The sequence below is a fragment of the Photinus pyralis genome, unplaced genomic scaffold (genome assembly GCF_008802855.1).
Source record: "Photinus pyralis isolate 1611_PpyrPB1 unplaced genomic scaffold, Ppyr1.3 Ppyr1.4_LG1, whole genome shotgun sequence".
NCBI classification, from domain to species: Eukaryota; Metazoa; Arthropoda; class Insecta; order Coleoptera; family Lampyridae; genus Photinus; species Photinus pyralis.
The window spans coordinates 22,202,319-22,221,715 of record NW_022170249.1 but is presented as its reverse complement, the minus strand read 5'-3'; the positions used below and the strand labels follow the sequence as shown (position 1 = coordinate 22,221,715).

At 33.7% G+C, this 19,397-nt stretch overlaps 1 protein-coding gene across 1 annotated transcript in view; it reads right to left on the bottom strand.

Moving 5' to 3' along the window:
• The window catches only part of LOC116169877 (protein Wnt-5b-like), a gene marked incomplete in the record, with an annotated part of 302,692 nt that extends 291,801 nt beyond the window's left edge, over positions 1-10,891 (bottom strand). The window contains 1 exon segment of the mRNA XM_031486062.1: positions 10,720-10,891.
• Positions 10,892-19,397: the final 8,506 nt, after the last annotated feature.

The window sequence follows — 19,397 nt, the reverse complement described above, 5'->3', positions numbered from 1 at the left end:
GAAGTCCGATCGAAAAAGTACGAATTGTTTTGGATTCTACGCACCAAAATTAATACGAAAAAGTGTTTTCCCGAGAAATTTTGGTGCAGTCGATTTTTGGTAAAAAAGGAAGGTTATACTCTGCCTTTTTTGAGCCCCGAAAAAAAATTGTCTCAGATCGACCCGAAAAAAAATTTACTTATAGAATGTGGCCTGTAGAATCCATAATTTTAAACAATTCCAAGATTGGGCTACTAGTTCAAAAGTTACCGCCCTTTGCATTTTTTCTTTCGAAATTGGTTTCTAGTCCATAACTTTTGATTGAGAAGTCCGATCGAAAAAGTACGCAATTAAACAGTGCTATGAAGAATACCAGAAAATTGCGACTCCTTCCCAATCTATGTCAGAAAAACCGAAATTTGCCGATTTTGTTTTTATTTTTTTCTGGTCTTAATTGAACAGATACAAAAAAAAAACGTTTCGTTTCGAAGAAATCATTATAAATTTTATTTTTTTATACGGCCCAGACACAAAGTATATACCGTATTGGGTATAGCATTTTTATTAAGAATACAACTGCGTGAGAATCGATCGTACATACTTTCCATTTTCCAGGAATTTTGTTCGATAGGTATTTTCGCACCATTAGGTCGTTGTGCGCGAGTGCACCATCATGTTAACACCAACAGTTTCCAAGTTTTTTTTTATTGTACTAATACTAGCAGAACACGGGTGGATTCCCCACCACGTTTTTATGCCAAGGTCGTGGCCTTGGTGAGGAGATTCGCCCCGTTTTGATTGTAGATCACATAATCAACAAACGACCATCTTCCCCCCAAACGCAGCAAGATGTATAAAATAAATAATATTTATTTAGATTTATATGCCGTACATACTTGCAATTATCCTGACCATATCATATTGTCCCATATATAAACAGATTCGGCGGCTCCGCTTAGTATTGAACTATTGAGAGAGTAAAAACAAGACCAAAATCAATTTTTAGAAAAGTTGGTAAAAATGGTACAGTTACATTTTTGTTATCTTGTTGACAAAAAGTGCCAAAATTTAACTTATTTGTTACCAGCCAGTCGTAATCTGTCGCATACTCACAGAATTTTTGGAGCGCCCAACACTCAAAAAGGAAGGTTTTGACTAGGTAGTGCAGTATAGCAAAAAAAAAGCTAGGAAAGCTGAAAAATATCGAAGAATTCATATTCTTGGCTTTAATTGCAGTGGACAATAGGAAATTGGATTAAGATAAATGACACTGTAATCGCCGCTTGAGTGAACAAATTTATAATAGAAATCAATTTGATCTCTGTCCCAATTTACGTAATTGTTGCTAATTGTTACTTCACCATTGATATCAACTAATAAACGCACTGATTTTGATTTATGCCTCACGTCGATTATTCAAATCACAGTTAATTTCCGTAGTGCGCATAAATAATCTAATTACACATTGTGGCGAGACAGCTTAATATGTCAAGAGTTTGGTGGCTAAAATTTCGTCTTTGACAATTCAATTCATAAAAACGTTCACATAAAGAACCTGTTCTAGTAGAAATACCATCATACTCTTAGATTTTATCAATTTAAATCAGCTAATACATTACGTTGACTCTTAAATTCTTTCTTTTGTATGTGAAAGTAGCTATTAAAACAGTGTGAACCTTACTAATTTCCGTGTACAAAAAAAAAATCATTCAATTCAGTAGGCAGTTATGCTAATAACCGTGTAAGTAATGGGGTAGTCAAGCGTTAAACTGATGTCGTCTGCAAATTCTTTTCTTGACAACAGCATTCTATTTGCAATTAGTGGTGACAATTAATATCGAAGATGGACGATTTATGATACAATAAAATAGCGACTAGGAATAAAAATGAAATTGTCGCATCGTAAATAAAATTTGACGACAGTAGAATATCTCGGTAATAAATTAAACCAAAAATTTCAAAAAGAAGCATTAATCCACTTGGACGTGAGATAATCTGTAGGAAGAGGATAAATACTCGGTAAACACTTCAAACGCTTAAACCTTTTTTTTATTTTTCATGTAAATAAAGTTATTGCTTAACATACAAACGCTATTTGATCTCTTATCGTCTTAAAAGACAAATAGAAGGACCACCATGTGCTTTGCTAAAAGTTTAAGGCATTTTTACATATTTCGGTCGTATTTGGAATACTAATGGATTATTATTTTCGTATCTGCATACCAAGTATTTTAAATCTGTTGTATGCCACACTTAAATGTACTCAAAAATATTTATAAGATTGCCATAAACATTTATTAATTTTATAAGTGGAAAATCTATTGAAGTCACTAGAAATATTTCAGTTGGGTCGTCGTTGATAGAAATTAATCGAATATTGTTGTCACGGCACAATGATAATAATAATATCTACTGCAGGAGGTCGAGCCAGTAGGAGGTATATAAACGACAACATCAAATAGAAAAATTTAAATAAGAATATTACATAAAAATATCAAACACGACAACAAATACTTAACCATAGAGGACATAAAATACGGCGTCTTTTTAAATTTAATTAACCCAATCGTTTTACAACAAATATTGATTATTTACGTCGCCTTTGAAGGTTCACGTTGATTTATTTAGGCTTTATGTACCTTTACCGAACTGTTAAAATATAGAAGTTCAGAACGGGATAATAATAGCAAGGGTGAATTGTCAAATAACGGTTTTTTTCATTTAGAATGGCCTTAAACATCAAAGTTGTCATGGGAAAACCAATTTGTTTAAAATTTCAAGTTTGTATGATGCATTGAGTGAGTGGGTTCTTCAACCATCAAACTTAATTGTTGTTTTTTTTTTTTGTTTTTCTCCATAGTCTTTAAATGGAAGCTTGTTCCCACAGAAAGTGGGTAGAGCTAGAAAAATTAAGAGAAGAAAGCAACAATAATAACTCGTTTGGCAAAGGAAATAAGAGATTGTTACGGATGATATTATTTTGGAGAGATATGATTTGGTAAACTAGGAGAAAGAGTCGAATTACGATAACAATAAGTTAAGGGACTATGGGTAAGGATATTCGAATCAGTTTAGATATGAGAGAGCTTATGCAACATGGAATTTAGAAGATATGGCATACATTTTAGGCAATGAAAGATCGATAGCCCTCCCTGATGATGACCACAAGAGTGGTGAAAGTTTAACCATTTCGAAGAGCAGCCGTACAGAGAAGAATAAATATTCTGTGAATCTCGATCACGAATTTTTATTGAAATGATGTTTGAAGGGGGGGTTATTCCATATCCCCCAGACTCCCCAGTATTAGACTTTCACTCAAACTGTTAAAACTTTAATACTTTTTCAATCATTTTTCAAGGAGGGAGAGTTTAGCAATTTCGAGGAGAATCTCTGGGGTGCATAGAATACCCTCTAACCACACAGAGGTATACATTTCAGAGAAGAGAAATATTCCGTGAATCTCCCTCACGAATTGTTATTGAAAGTCAGAGAGCTCATCATTCCTGGAATGTATACCCATGTGCGACTGGGGTAGAGGGGAGATATTTATGTCCCATTACTCCCCAGATTCCCAGGTATTAGACTTCCCCTCAAACTGTTAAAACTTTAATACTTTTGCTATCATTTTTGAGAAGGGGGGGTTTTAGAGGATAACACAGCAACATGGAATTTAGAAGATATGGGATACCAGAAAGTTCGACAGCCCTCCCTGAAAATTTTAACAATTTCGAGGAGGGTCTATACGTATTTACGTGAGGGCACTTTAGATATCTTTTCAAGGTAAAGTTATTTTCATGGGATTCCATATTTGGTTAACCACGTTTCTTTTTAGGTTATGCCATATATTTTAATTAATTACTTATCTCTCTTTTATATAGTATGTATATCGGAATCCGAAACCCATTTATTAATGGGGTACGTAAGTTTGAATTAAATTGAAATTGGTCTGTTTGATATATGTCGGTTAGCTGCAACTAATCTAACAAATGGCAAATGGCTATGCAAATGATTATCTGAAATAATAATAATTAACTGTAAGTTTCTTGCCTTTGTCGTTAATGTTAACGCAAGGTAAATAAGTTAGATTTATTTATTTTTCTATCTGTCAAGGAGATTAGATTAAGTTAAGGTTTGTAAATAACAGCTGTCCTAAAAATTCGCATTTAATTCAATGTCACCTTGATCCGAAGGCATTTATGTATTGTTTTATGCAATTAAATATCATATATGTATATGTATCGTTGTTTGCGAAGACGAGACTACTCTACCCTCCAGTGTCTGAGGATCCCCAAAGCATTCTAATTTCTTTTCTAGTTTGTATCGAGAGTACAAAAGAAATCGGAATTTTACAAAAGATGAACTTAGATTCATTATTCATTCCAGTACAACATTGATTACAGGAAAGCGAAAGATAGAGGAGGGAGAGATAAGAGAATAGGATTTAGAAGGAGGTGAAAAGTGATAATAACCTTTAATCGCGCAATCCTAAAAGGCCTTTAAAACTTTAAGGCTTTAAAAAAGTGTTGAGCGCCTTTAAGGACTCATAAAAGCTCCAAAAGGCAAAATCTCGGGCAAAATCTTTAAAAAACTTCTCAAGTGTAAACTGCTAAAGGCTTTTAAGTACTTTCAAAACCCTTATGGAATCTCTTTAACGCACGTGAAATAGACTCTTCAAGACACTTCATAACTCTTCAGTGCATTGAGAGTCTTCTATCTTGCAAAAGGTCTTAAAGGCTCTTCAAGGTTCATAAATTCAATACTTATTTTTATTATTAAAAACCCGTTTTACATACTGAAGTCACAGGTGTGCTTTACATGGTATTTCACTTTTACGTGAAATTTTGCTAATACCAACCTAAAAATATAGGTTAGCTTCGGTGGCGCATTTTTATTAGTTGACAGTTTTTCTCGTCCAATTGCTAGGCAACAGATTTTCATTACCTTAACAACCCAAATTTACTCGCTAAAATACAAACCTCTTGTGCAATTATAAGTGACAAACACAAAATCAAAAACAGGTGAGATTAGAATTAGGATTAATTGACAACATTGACAACGATAGTGATCCGATTTGACAAGCACGAAAAAAATTTGAATCCTATCTGCTGTAGCGAATTTTACAAAAACTATAGAAAAATCGAGTATTAATTGGAGTTTAATTGAATGAAGTGAAAGCAGAAAATTGAAGTCGGAATATGCCTGATTGACTAATATTTGTTGCAGGTAATCATTTATGACACACCTCAGGATACACTAACAAGTTTAATTAATTACCAATGTTCAACTATTAAGCAACAATAATTATAGTCAAGCTTGTTTGAATAAAATCACCTACCATTCAAGCTGGTTCGCATTTTTTTATGCAATTCTGCAATGGTTTGTTACAAAAAAATCGGTGCATAATGAAAAGTTGTTTTTATGGCGCTCATTTTCACTAATACGATTATGAACACAAAGCTGACGTTAAAATATGGCTTTTGGAGATCTGTTACCTACTACTTATTAAGTGCAGTACTTGGACGTTAATGCTTAGTAACAATTTACAATTGCAAACCGGTACAAGTACGTATAATTAACGCTCGTTTTAATCTTTTATTTGGGCATAACTTTAATTTTATTGCGATTAAAGTTGTGCGCAAATTTTAGCAAATAATAAAACGGAACCGCAGACGTGATTGGAGATAATCTTAAAGCGCGAAGGGAGAATGCAGAACTAATAGAAAAATAAAATTGAAGGTTGTAAAGACTGTAACGAAAAGGCCGTAAAATTGACTGGATTGCAGTTATTTTAAAAAACCGCGCGGTATGCGGGAAAAATCTCGGATATGTTAACGGTACATTGAACTAAGTTCCGATTCAAGGGGGTGATTGATGTTGCACTTGCAATTCTCTTGCAAAACTTGGCGAACGTAGTAAAAATTGTCAAATTGTGCAGCTGCGAGTTGGTTACTTGATAAATCGGGAAAAATTTGTATCAATAGCATTGCTCAACTTTCGCTGAAAATGCATCCCGAAAATACGTCATACTATTAATTATATATTAAGCTACAAGGGTGGTAAGTGAAGTTTCCTAGGTCAACGGTTACGTCTATTGATTCGTTTCGGAGATATTCGCATTTGAAATTGTTTTTTCTAAAAAAACCAAAACAAATGCGATCTAAGTCACCTTTATTAAAATTTTATTTTGACGCTTCAATTTGTTTGTTAAACTTAAGTGAACCTGTCAGTTCTCCGAAACGAATCAATATAGAATTTAAAAAGCAAAGCAGATTAGTAATCACGATTAAATTGGCTTTCAAATAATGTGCCATTTGCCATAGGATTCCATTTAAAATTTTAGGGGTTAAGCTCCCTACGTAGACGGGTGAAGACTTGGGTTCGCGATTTGTATTCCAAAAGTTGTCCCCCTCGAAGACAAAATTGACGTGTTCGAGGATTTTTCGAAATTTCTAAATTTAATACCCTAAAAGCCCTCTGTATACTTCTCGTTGGGCCACTCTGTATAGAAGTATTGGCAGAACGGATAAATAAGTTTGTAAATGCCACTTTTTTCGGTGAGAAGGATGGGGTCTTTTGTGTGAGACAGAAAGGATTTAACATTGTTGTCAGCTTGGAAGATTATGTTTATATTGTGTTTTTTGATATTTTCAAAGGCATTCGAGGATGAACCAATAAAGGGTAAACAATAGAAGGGGTGATTTTTTCCGGAACCCCCATTTCGAGCCAGAATGGACAACCAAATTTCATATTCCACAGCCGACCGAGCTTCTACAGTCCACAATTATTTAAAACTGAGTTAAAAAAATGAAGAGGACCTCACTTAACATATGGTTGAACAGCCCACTTGCTTAAAAGAAGAACTTTTTCCTAAATACATAAACATCAAGACGAAGACCAACTCCACCAGAGCCCAAAATGCTATCATCACAAACACTCAAAAACCTTAAGAAACTTAATTTTCATTCCCAACCTCAACCGAATACCCCTGCTTCTTTCTTCAACTTCCACTCCAATGTATCGAATTTAAGTTCTACCACCTTTGACAAAGAGGAGTTCCATCTCCTAAATTTGTGTCTAAAATATAACCCCTTCAAAGCTAATAAAAAAACAGTGGAAGAACTTAAACGCAATCTTGAATGTATCATACAGAGCCAGTTGCTTACATAAAATTACTAACTTAAGATTAACACCTGGAAAGCTCAACCGCCACATTCTTAAAACTTTAAAATCCATAAAAGCGGAAAGGCAAAGATAATAACCTTATTTTCACGAGTGACTACGTGGAAAAAGTCGAGAATTTCCTTAAAGGTGATGATTTCTCTGTTTCTAACATCAAATGCGAAAACTATAAGCTTCAATCAAAACTTCTTATTTTTACAATAATTTCTTGCACCATCCTGTATAAAATTTTTGTTTTACAGTTTCCTTTGCTAACCTCGGCGTCTTAACCTAACTTTTCACGTCTTCCACGTGCTAAGGTTCTTCTATTATTTTAACTTAATAATGTAATTTATTCAATCAATTCAACTTTGTCCCTCTTACAGTAAGTTTTTGCTATTTATTGTTATATAATTTGTAATTCAATTTTTTACATTCCGGCTTCACCGTATTACGTAAGTTTTTTAAAATGTAACTCAATTTTTAACATGTTTTAACCAACCCCCCAAGGGACCCTCGTGTGCAGTAATGTTTCTATATTAATCGTGTGGTTCCAACCAACCTGCCCTTAATTGGGTTTTAATTAAAATGCCAAAAACTCCGCCCGGCCCTTTATACGGTGTGTAAAGCGATGGGGTATACAAGAGGGAATTTTTTTTAAAATATTGATTTATGAAAAAATTTATTAAGTACCAATAACGTTTCGATAATCTAAAATTTATTTATAAAAATCTGGAAAAATAATAAAATTAATTTTTTTTTATTGAAAGTTATCATTCTACATTATAATCAAGATAGCGTATTGCTTTCAAACCACAAACAATCGAAACGTTATTGGTACTTTCAAAGCAAGCAAAAAATACTATGAAGAATAAATTTGTTTCATAAATCAATATTTAAAAAAAATCCCTCTTGTATATCTCATACACAGTGTATCTCCGTTTATTGTAAGTACTTATTAATAACTAATTTAAGATTACTTAAAGATCATTTTTAGCTTTTCGACACAAGTATTTTCAACTTTAAATTACTCTACTACCTGAATTATTATTAACCACAACCAAGCCTTTATTAAGTAGTCCTTTTAGTACAACTTTTATAATGTAACTTTACTCTAGTTTTTTACCTCACGATTATAGACAACTATTATTAAATTACATAGGGAAGGTATAATCCGTTAAATAATAATTTAAAAATATGTCATATGTCTTGTTTTCTTGTCTTTTTTCGTATCTATTACAGTTTTCGCAAAAAAGTTAGAAAACCATAAACCAAGACCAAACTTCGGGATGAGGGGGGTACAACGTCAGGTGGAGGAGAGGGGAAAGTTGCCAGTTTTGAACACCACACCCAAAGGTATAAATAAATAAATAAATAAAGTTACGAAACTTTATTAATTTTGTTTGTGTAAACAACATAAAATGACCGTACTAGATAGTTATTGAGTTATTTTGCAATAAAACACAAATTTTTTGGTCAAACTGAAAAAAAAATACTTCCAGGGCGAATTTTTGGAGGAATTTTATATGGTATTGTTCATGACGATAAAACGATGCAATTGACGAAAAAAAAATCTTCCCTGGGAATTTTTTCGCCAAAAATATCTCTGACGCCTGGACTACATAGGATAATTTGGAATAAGTGATGTCACTTATTTAATTACCAGGTTTATGGCCAGTTGCACCGTCAAAATTAAGTATTAAGTTAAGCATACTTAAATGCTATAGCAACGATTGTCTTAATAATCGTTGCCATAGATTTTAAGTTCGACTAAACTTTATGCAAGGCTTAATTTTGTCGGTGCAACTGAGCATAAGTGTTCATATACGAGGATATCATCCAGGGCATGAAAACCCGCTACCACAATAACCCTACTGACCTCCGCACAGCACAACGCTATTTGCAGTGTCACCAAAATATATGATGATAAAGCTATTCAACCGTCTTCCACAAGAAGCCAAGAATCTGACCTCTCTTCGCCCATTTAAAAGATATTTAAAAAAAGTATCTCATTGACCACCCATTTTACAGTATCAAAGAATATCTCGCCAATTCATAAGGCGCCTTATGTACTTCAGCATTCCGCTATTGCACGTATTTGTTTGTCATCTTATTTATTTATTTTGTGACGTTCCTATACTCTTATATGTAGTCTACATGGAAAATAAAATGATTGATTGATTGATATTTTGACGCCAGATAACAAAAAATGTACAAACTGTTTTTTGGATTTTTTGGATGCAGTATTTTTGGTTTAGTATTTTTGGTTTAGTATTTCCCATACACCACATCGGAGAAATTGAAATCTAATAAAAGTAAGACGCATATCTACGAGTTTATTAGAATTGTATGTGTTAGAGTTAGATCATCAGACACAATTCCGACATTTTCGATTGATATGTAAAGAAATTCACGAAATTGTAAAAGTACCTGAACTCTTTACCTCGGTCAAAAGCATTGAAAGTTTTTCTCTGTATGTGCTTGATCTTCATCATAAAACTCATAAAGCTCATACAACATGAGAAGACGTGGTGATTTAGGTACTGATGTTATTTCGTATGTTAAATCACGCACAATTCCCTCCAGTGAGAGGTGTGTATGTTACGGTTAATGTTAATAATCGGCGAATGTACACATTCCCCGGGAAATGTACACATATCCCATAATTATGGGAAGGGAAACTTAGCCAACATCGTAGGAAAATATGTGCCTTCGGTTAATATGCACATTCACCGGAATTTTTACTTTTAACCGTAACATATACATCTGTCAAGACACATAAATTATAGCGAGTTCTCTTTCATTTAAATTTTCTTCGATCCTTATCGCAATCTTAATCGAAACGATTAGTCAATTATAAAAAGATGTATCTTTCTTTACTTAATTTGAAATCGTAGTTCCCGATTTTGAAATATGTACATACGGAAATCTGCATATTACCTACTTACTCGGAAATAGTTCAATTTGTGCTTTTGGATAAACTTGATATCCGATTGGTGGTAGTAAAATCAACTCGGAGATTTTGATTTACAAGAGAATTCTGTTCTTTTAAATTTTATGGTCGTAGCAGGGCACTGAAAATATGCAGATCACTTTTCGCATTTCTTAAATTCCGAATAAACGACATAAAAGCACCGCGTCTTAAAAGTCGGTTGCAACAGAATTAACGCAAGTTTTAAAGTATACGTCGGAACCGATAAAATCGAAATATTTCATCGAACATGCCCTGAACATAAAGTTTAGCTGTACGAAACATTGTTAATCGTCGATCTATGTTTTTTACGATGTAAAAATCAAGCATCGACATGATGAGAAATGGCTTGTTAATAAAATCATATTTTCGAGCTTTATGACCGAACGAAGCAGACTGCGTAAAGTATTATGTTAAGCTTAAGCAGATGCAAGAGATTTAACTCACCAACATTAGGTTGAACAATGTTATTAAAAAAGCATAATTAATGAACACGCGTTGGGCGCCATTGGAGGTAGTAACATAAATGAAAGAATTAAACAATTCTTGCGTGAAATTATTCTTAATTGTGCAAAAGCGTCCTGATGTCGAATTTTGAAAATACTACTTACTTCCAGAAAAGAAAAACTATGACAAGTTCCAATCCATTTAATCGCACTAAGTCCAGTAAAAAGCGCACTAAATATTTTCCGCGAGCGCGCAAAAAAGGGGGTTCGATTACGATCCTGATCCTCGAAGCGCGATATAATCGCAAGCGGTAGCTTTCGGTTCACCTCTCACGACAACTAGAAACCGAGTAAGCTATGGAAAGGACGAATAGCATAAAGAAGCCGCTTGCATGGTTAGTTTCGGAAGAGAGGAACTCGTAGTATCTCTCTCGCGCTTTTATTAATATAAAGCCAAAACTGAATCTCTTCTTTCACTATTTTGTTACACCCTTCTAACGTACAATTAGCAACGCTACAGTTGATTTAAAATTTTAGATGGTGGAGTTAGAGAAACTGCACCCAAACCTTTAATTTTGGCAGTCACCTTCTGGGGAGAGAAAAAATGCGATGTAATCGCCCACTTCCTACACTGTGAAGGTTTATAGTTTGTATAATGGGACAATTCTATTATTTGGGACTTCAATTATTTGCATATAACCCTGATTCAGTGGTACTTTCACCAAGAAGATTTATAAACCAACGGCGTCTGATTTTGCATTGTCTCATGGGCGTTAGTAAAAGCTCATCCCCAAGATTGACAGCTCTGAAGATATTCGAGCAATTTAATATAAATAAACTTTTAATTACCAACTTAAGCCTACTTAATTTTATTGCCTACCAACACACCCTCTCAATTAAGATAATTTAGATCTCCAAATGTCAATAAATCTAACTTATTCCGAAACATTTTCCCAAAAGATCATCCATCGCTCATAACAGATGCTGCATTTGCCCGATGTTTCTTTAACAATTGGAATACAGACGGAATTCGAATATTAAAATTAATCCATTAGTTAATCTAAGTTTCAGTAATTAATCAAACAAGGTAGTTTATTGGCGTTTCTGTATTAAAAACTCAACGGTCACAGAGCGTTTCCGATTTGTCACCTGTTTTTACGAACCTAGTAAATGTTGAGTTTCATGTTAGTTTGGTTCAGCCAAAAATAAAAATTTATAAAAAAGTGATTGTTAAAATACTCTCGGTCTTTTGTTTCCCTCACAACCTCAAGCTATAATCTAAAGCTTTTTTCCCTTGTATAACAAAATTGTGGCACTTCCAGTTGAACTGTAAGTGACCTTAAATTTCGAATTTTTAATGGTAATTTTTGTCTTTTACGCCTAATACTTTGTTCTTGGTACTTTATACGAAGTTGCACTACAGAAACTCATTTACTTACTACATTTATTACACCTCTGAAATTTACCGGTGTCACTCCAGAAGAAATGCTACTTACAGTCTTACTAGAAAACTAGTGCGAATTGTAATGGAATAAGAATATAAATATTGATTTGCGCATGACGTGACAATTAATTATTAATTAACTGATTAAGTAAAGCGTTGCGTGAAGTCAGTAATAATCGTAATGTAGTAGATATAGGTAGGTGTTGAGTTGTAAATAAAGTTTTAAGTCATCTTCACGAGTGGTTATTTTCCCTAAATGTTCTCTCCACCAGAGGGAACATTACATGGCGATCCTGCCTAAAAGTGTAAAATTATGTGATACGGATGTAGGACTAGAAAAATAAACCTCACAATGTGCAATTCACGAAGTGTTCAAAGAAACAGGAGCAAATTATCTTTGAAGCGGCTGGGTCAGGAAACAACAACGCGAACCAATCGAGCTCGGAAGGTTCCAAATTAGTCGAAATTGGCGTAGTAGTCATCATCGTCCTGCTGGTGGTAGCTGTATTATATGTGCTGTACATACGTAAAGTGCAAGAGAAGTTTAGAAAATCACATCCGAAGGGAAGTACGTCGCAGCCAGGAAATGCTACAGATTCCAGTTCGCCCAGCCAATTCGAGGTCTGAATCAGGCAACTGAACAATAGGTAAAATCAATGCCGTTTAAAAGAGTTATGCTAAATACAGAATTTTCAACATTTTTGGAAAAAGTTAGTGCTTTTAGAAATAATAGGAAAAAAGACAATAATGAGAGGCGACAAGATTTAGGGTTTAATAATAGGAAATTAGAAGAGCTAGGAGTGCTTATATTAGAATTTAACAAACTAAAGTTAAGGTTTTATGAGGAGCAGAAAAATATTTCAAAAGTTGAGGTCGAAAAATTACGACACTGTATAGGGTTAATAGGTGATATTTTAAACGAATCGCATTTATTAATAGACGATAGGTTAATTAATTAAAAAATCCAAAATGGGCGAGGCATTTTGTTTGAAAACTGCTTCCATTCTCTTACCGTGTATGGACGGGAAAGAGAGTACCACTCGACAACTCATAGATTCGAGCAAATTATATGCCAAATTATTAAAAGCGGAAGATCAAAAAGTTTTAATAGAATACATACTGAAAACACGTTTATCTGAGCAGGCGAAAGTTAGGCTGAATAGGTCATACGGAGACTTAGAGTCCTTGGTTGCCGACATTAGTGAAAATTTTATTACCAAAAAGTCCGCCACTGTTCTTGCCAACCAACTCCATAACGCTAAACAACAAAGTCAAACGGTTGAGCAATTTGCAGAAAATATTGAACAATTGTTAAGTGATCTATCATTAGCCCAAGCTGGAAACGACGACGATCTTTTAAAATCATTAATCACGGTTAACGAAAAAATTGCAATCAATTCCTTTTGTAACGGATTACGGAATCACGAGTTACGAACTATTGTCAAAGCCCGAAATTGTGCGAAACTAAAAGATGCAATAACAGTTGCGAAGGATGAGGAGGTAAATAAACCGTCAAATTCAAACTTTTTCATTTTAGTAGAAATAATTGGAAAGGTAACAAATTCGGTCAAAATCGCTATGAAAATAGGTGGTCTAATCAAACATCGCAATTTGCACAAAATAGAACAAATTACCAAAGGTACAATGCTCCGAAGAATCAGATGAATACGCATAAAAATTACACGCGTGCTAATAATCCTCATTATAGAAATTTCAATACTGTGCGGCAATATGGTAGATCCAATTTCACAAGTAATACTTCTGCAGGAAATAGCGGAAAAGTCAATGCCTTCAGCACTGAATCAACTGAAAATAGTAATAAGCCAAATAGGGAAACATTTTTTCGTTCCTAAAGAAAAATTAAATCACGTAGACGCCAGTAACATTGATTTAAATTATTTACAAATCCTCTATGGTCACAGAAATTTAATATTTTTAATTGATAGCGGCGCCTCAATTAGCATATTTTTTTCAAAATCCTTAAATAAAGATGAACTTATACAAATAAATGATAATGTCCAAGTCAACGGAATTGCTGGTTCCACCAAAACAGATGGATCAGTTTATCTTCCATTACAAGTGGAGAATTTCAATATCGCTTACAAATTTTATATTCTTAACGAAAGTAACAAAAACTTTGATGGTATTTTAGGGTTAGATTTTCTTACTGCCTACAACGCTATAATTAATTATGAAAATTTTACAATATCCCTTTCTAATAAAACTCATGCAATCACAATACCCTTAGAATCGAATTATAATACAATAAGTTGCATTCCATCGAGGTGCGAAATTATTAAACATTTTTGGGTTGAAACTGAAGAGGAGTGCGTTATTCTTCCAAAAGAAATTTCCAAAGATATTTTCACTGCCGGAATCATAGTTAAACCAGATAATCATATGGTACCCGTACGATTTTTAAATACAAGCGATAGGGAGGTAATTTTAGTCCAGATGTGATTAAATTATCAAATTTTAACTTATATAACCTTGACACTAACGAGATATGCGTTGATAGAGTCGACAAATTATTAGGATTAATTAATTTTGACAAATTAAATAGGGAAGAATCTGATACAATCCAGAAAATATGCGCGAAATACGCCGACGTGTTTATTCTAGAAAATGATAAAGTTACCGTTACTAATGTGGCTAAAGCGGAAATTAACTTAAAACCTGAGGCACGTCCAACTTACATTAAACCATATCGATTACCAAACTCTCAAAAACACGAAGTTAACAAACAAATCGACCAATTGCTTAAGGATGGGATCATTGAAGAAAGTAAATCGGCTTGGTCATCACCCATTCTAATAGTTCCCAAAAATTTAGGTAATAATGAAGTCCAAAAATGGCGAATAGTCGTAGATTATCGTCAATTAAACAAAAATATTGAAGATGACAAGTTTCCACTTCCGAATATTACAGACATTTACGATGCACTAGGAGGTGCTATACGTATTTTTCACATTTAGATCTCACGCAAGGGTTTTATCAGGTAGAATTAGAGCCAACATCTAGAAAATATACAGCATTTTCCACTGCTAAAGGTCAATTCCAAATGAAACGTTTACCGATGGGATTAAAAATTAGTCCAAATTCATTTTCACGAATCATGACAATAGCATTATATCGGGATTAAACTACGAATCGTGTTTTATTTATCTCGACGATCTTATCGTTTTCGGAAACAACTTGCAAAATCATAATCGAAATTTAGTTAAAGTTTTAGAACGATTAAGAAAAGTGAATCTCAAATTAGTTAAAGTGCGAATTTTTGAAAAGAACTTCTATATTTAGGTCATATGGAATCACATGGAATTTCTCCGGATCCAAGTAAAATTATCGCGTTGCAATTATCCAGTACCTAATAATGCCGAAGAAACTAAGAGATTTGTAGCTTTTGCTAACTACTACCGTAAATTTATTCCAAACTTTGCAAAAATTGCAACACCATTAAACCAATTAACGAGAAAAAATTTTAAATTTGTTTGGAGCAAAGAGTGCCAAAATTCATTTGAAAGTTTAAAACAAAAATTAACTGAAAAACCAATTTTAGAGTTCCCAGATTTTTCACCGGAAAGTCAGTTCATTTTAAAAACCGACGCCAGTGCGTTTGCATTAGGTGCGATCTTGTGCAATAGTAACGATAAGCCAGTTGCTTATGCAAGCAGAACATTAAACAAAGCGGAAACAAATTACTCAACTATCGAAAAAGAACTTTTAGCAATAGTGTGGAGTGTCAATCATTTTAGACCCTACTTATTTGTTCGGAAATTTCAAATTTTTACAGATCACAGGCCACTCGTATATTTATTTGGAAACAAGAATCCTTCCTCTAGATTAACTAAGTTTCGTTTAACACTTGAAGAATATGATTTCACCATTAATTATGTAAAAGGTAGCGAAAATACCTCAGCCGATGCCTTATCAAGGATTAAATTAGAGTCCGCAGATCTAAAAAGTTTATCACATGATATTTTTGCAGTGACTAGGTCCCAAACCAGAAATCTGTTAACAAAATCGGAGTCGAGGGCGAATTTTAATAACGAAACTAATGAACGGACTGATCAACCGGACATTGTTGAATTATTAAAACGACCCCAGAATTCGGTAGAATTAAGAGCTTTAAATACCAAAGATGAAAATATAACTTTAACCAAAGGTGTAAGGCAAGTAGGAAATTTATTTTATGACACAAAAACACAAATAGTGTATATAAAGCAACGTTGTCTATCAGCTCATGCCCTAGACGCAGAGTTGAGACATTTGCAACAATTATGTAAAGAATAGGAATTCCACAATTGTGTATTTTTAAATGTATAGAAAATGAAGCGCTTCTGAGTCATCTAAGAAAAAATATTAAGTTACTTGCACAATTTAAGTTGAAAATATGTGTCATAAGCAAAGCACAGAGAATAGATTGTAAAGAAACACGGCAATTAATCCTAAACAATTACCACGAACTTCCGACGGGAGGTCACGCGGGAATTAATCGTATGTATGCCAATATTAAAAAATCTTATTTTTGGCCAAATTTTAGAGACGATATTGCCAAATTTATACAAAAATGTAGTATGTGTCAGCGGTATAAACATTCAAATCCCCACAGAGAACCATTAAATATTACCACAACCGCTTCTGAAGCTTTCCAAAAGGTATATTTGGATTTAGTAGGACCGTTAAACCAAGGTAACGAAAATAACAGGTACATTCTAACGATACAGTGTGAACTAACCAAATTTGTCGAGGCTTACCCGATTGAGAACAAAGAGGCAGAAACAGTCGCTAAAGCATTCACAAATAATTTTATTTTGAGGTATGGAGTTCCGCGCGAAATCGTGACCGACGCAGGGACGGAATTTTTGGCTAAAATATTCAAAGATGTCAGCAAAAATTTGGGTATAAAACAAATTACTTCAGCAGCGTATCACCATGAGACACTAGGAGCCTTAGAAAACACACACAAAAGTTTAAATAATTATTTACGTATTCAAATAGAAAAATTTCAAAATACTTGTTCAACGTGGGTTGGTTTTTGGAGCTTTGCTTTCAATACCACCGTACACACGGAAACAAAATATAGTCCTTATGCATTAGTTTTTGGGAAACCGTGTAATCTTCCTCATGATTTGCTAGGCTAGGAGGTGTAGAGCCATTATACAATTTTGACAATTACGCACACGAACTTAAATTTCGTTTACAAACCGCTTGGAACGATGCAAGGAGTAATCTGCTCGAATCTAAAGTTAAGAGAAAAGATAGGTAAGATAGGAATAGTAATAGTCTTAAGTACAAATTTAATGACAAAGTGTTGGTCAAGAATGAAACTGGTAGCAAACTCGACGCAATTTTCAGCGGTCCATATAAGGTGATAGAAGAGGATGCGCCAAATGCGACATTAAAAATAAATAATAAGTTAGTTAAAGTGCGCAAAAACGGAGTGAAACCATTTTTTAGTGATTAAATTAGCGTGACAATCGAATGCATTCGGGAAAACGTAAGTGTAATAGCGGTACGGAAATAAATGTAATGTGTTAGCAGTAAGACTAGAAATAGAATTATGTAATGTAATAAGTTCATGACTTTTGTAATGTATGTAATTAGGTTAAAGATAAGGTAAATTGTATTATTATTAAGAGTAAATATGCATTTATTTTAATAGCAAACAAAAATTTTTCATTTAATTAGAAAACAAAAAATTTTTTTTTGGAAAATGAGGAGGTGTAATGGAGTTAAGTTGTAAATAAAGTTTTAAGTCATCTTCACGAGTGGTTATTTTCCCTAAATGTTCTCTCCACCAGAGGGAACATTACAGAATAGACGTTATTATTTCGTTCTGAACTTGCGCGCCGCAAAAATAAGTATTAAAATTTTTTAAATAAATCTCCAACACAAGGCAACTGCCTAATGGAAACAAGTAAACCAAACTATAAAGGAAACTTACCCGAAGTGAAAAGTCTTCATTTGGAGTAGCAAGTTTGTTGTCTTCATCCACCTTTTCCATTTCCACCCGGTAGCATCTGGAAATAAAATTATAATAAAGAATTTGAGATATAGGTTTTCAAAAATCTGAAAGTGAATTTCAATGGGTGATTGTTCTTTGGAAAACAGGCATAGGACCAGTTTTCTTGAGAACACTTACTTCCTTTTTGTGTTTGTACACTAATTTTAACACGGCAATTCGAATATTTCACTTAGGTAAATCTGGGATTCGCTCAGAGCTTTGCAAAGAAATTGCGGAACAATGAATATAGCTAGAAGATATACCTAAACTGAAATGTAAGCATAGGGTGCATCCAGAATAAATGATCTTTAACGCGGTAGCGCAACGTTTACTTCAATAATTAATAATGAAGATGAACGATAAAATTAATTAATTGTAAGCCATTATATTAAACAAACAGCGATAAAATAAAAGGCGTTGATTAGCTTAGCGTATAGATGGAAACTGCTTAAAAATAATTAAAAACATTTACGATCTTAATAGATCTTTTTAGTGAATAACGGTTATATCAATTTGTCCTGATTTTTCACGATGATAATAATACCCTGCACCATTCAATCTAATTACGTTGGAAAGATTTTCGATGGCCGACATTGGTAAACGTTAAGAGCTTGAAATTCAACTTGTCAAGTAATTTTAAGCATCAAAGTTAATGAATGCATGCATTGAAGACCGTCACAAATCCTTTATAATAATCCCATTAACAAATAAAAATTAATTCGGATTGGATCGGAATATTGCCTTTCGTTTTAATGACCGCTTTTGTTGACGTCTACGTTTCTTATTTTACACGGTTGCATTTTGGAAAGTGGACTTTCGAAAGATTGCCATGAACACAATCTACAAAATCTGATTACACTACTATACGGTTACACAGCCCTATAAAAGGGGTTGGAAGGGTTACATTTACAAATTTAACATACTCAGCTATTGTGATTGTTAAAATAGGCGGTATGTATTATTCAAGAAGTCCAGTTTTCCTTTTGTGTGTTCCATGAAGCGTAATTGTCATGGGGTCATTGTACAAATGGGATGCACCCTTAATTGGCTTAGGTATTTCCATTCATTACTTTATAGCAACAAATAGTTTTGCAGATTAGCAGTAAAAATAATTGTTTCTAGTCTACTTTTGAAATTTCAAGTTTCAACTTTGCTACTAATCTTCAACCATTTTATTGTAAGGAATGCACTCAAATAAATAAGCGAAAGTCAATGGACCAACTGGCAATCCAACAAATAGGGGCTGGTAAGTCTAGCATCAGATACACTTTAACATTTAGTACCTAATCTTTATAGACGCAAAAATACTATACCTACCTATACATATAAAAACTACCGTCATAGTGCTTCTGGTAGCTGGGTAAGGTATACGACAATGAAAGGTTTAAATCA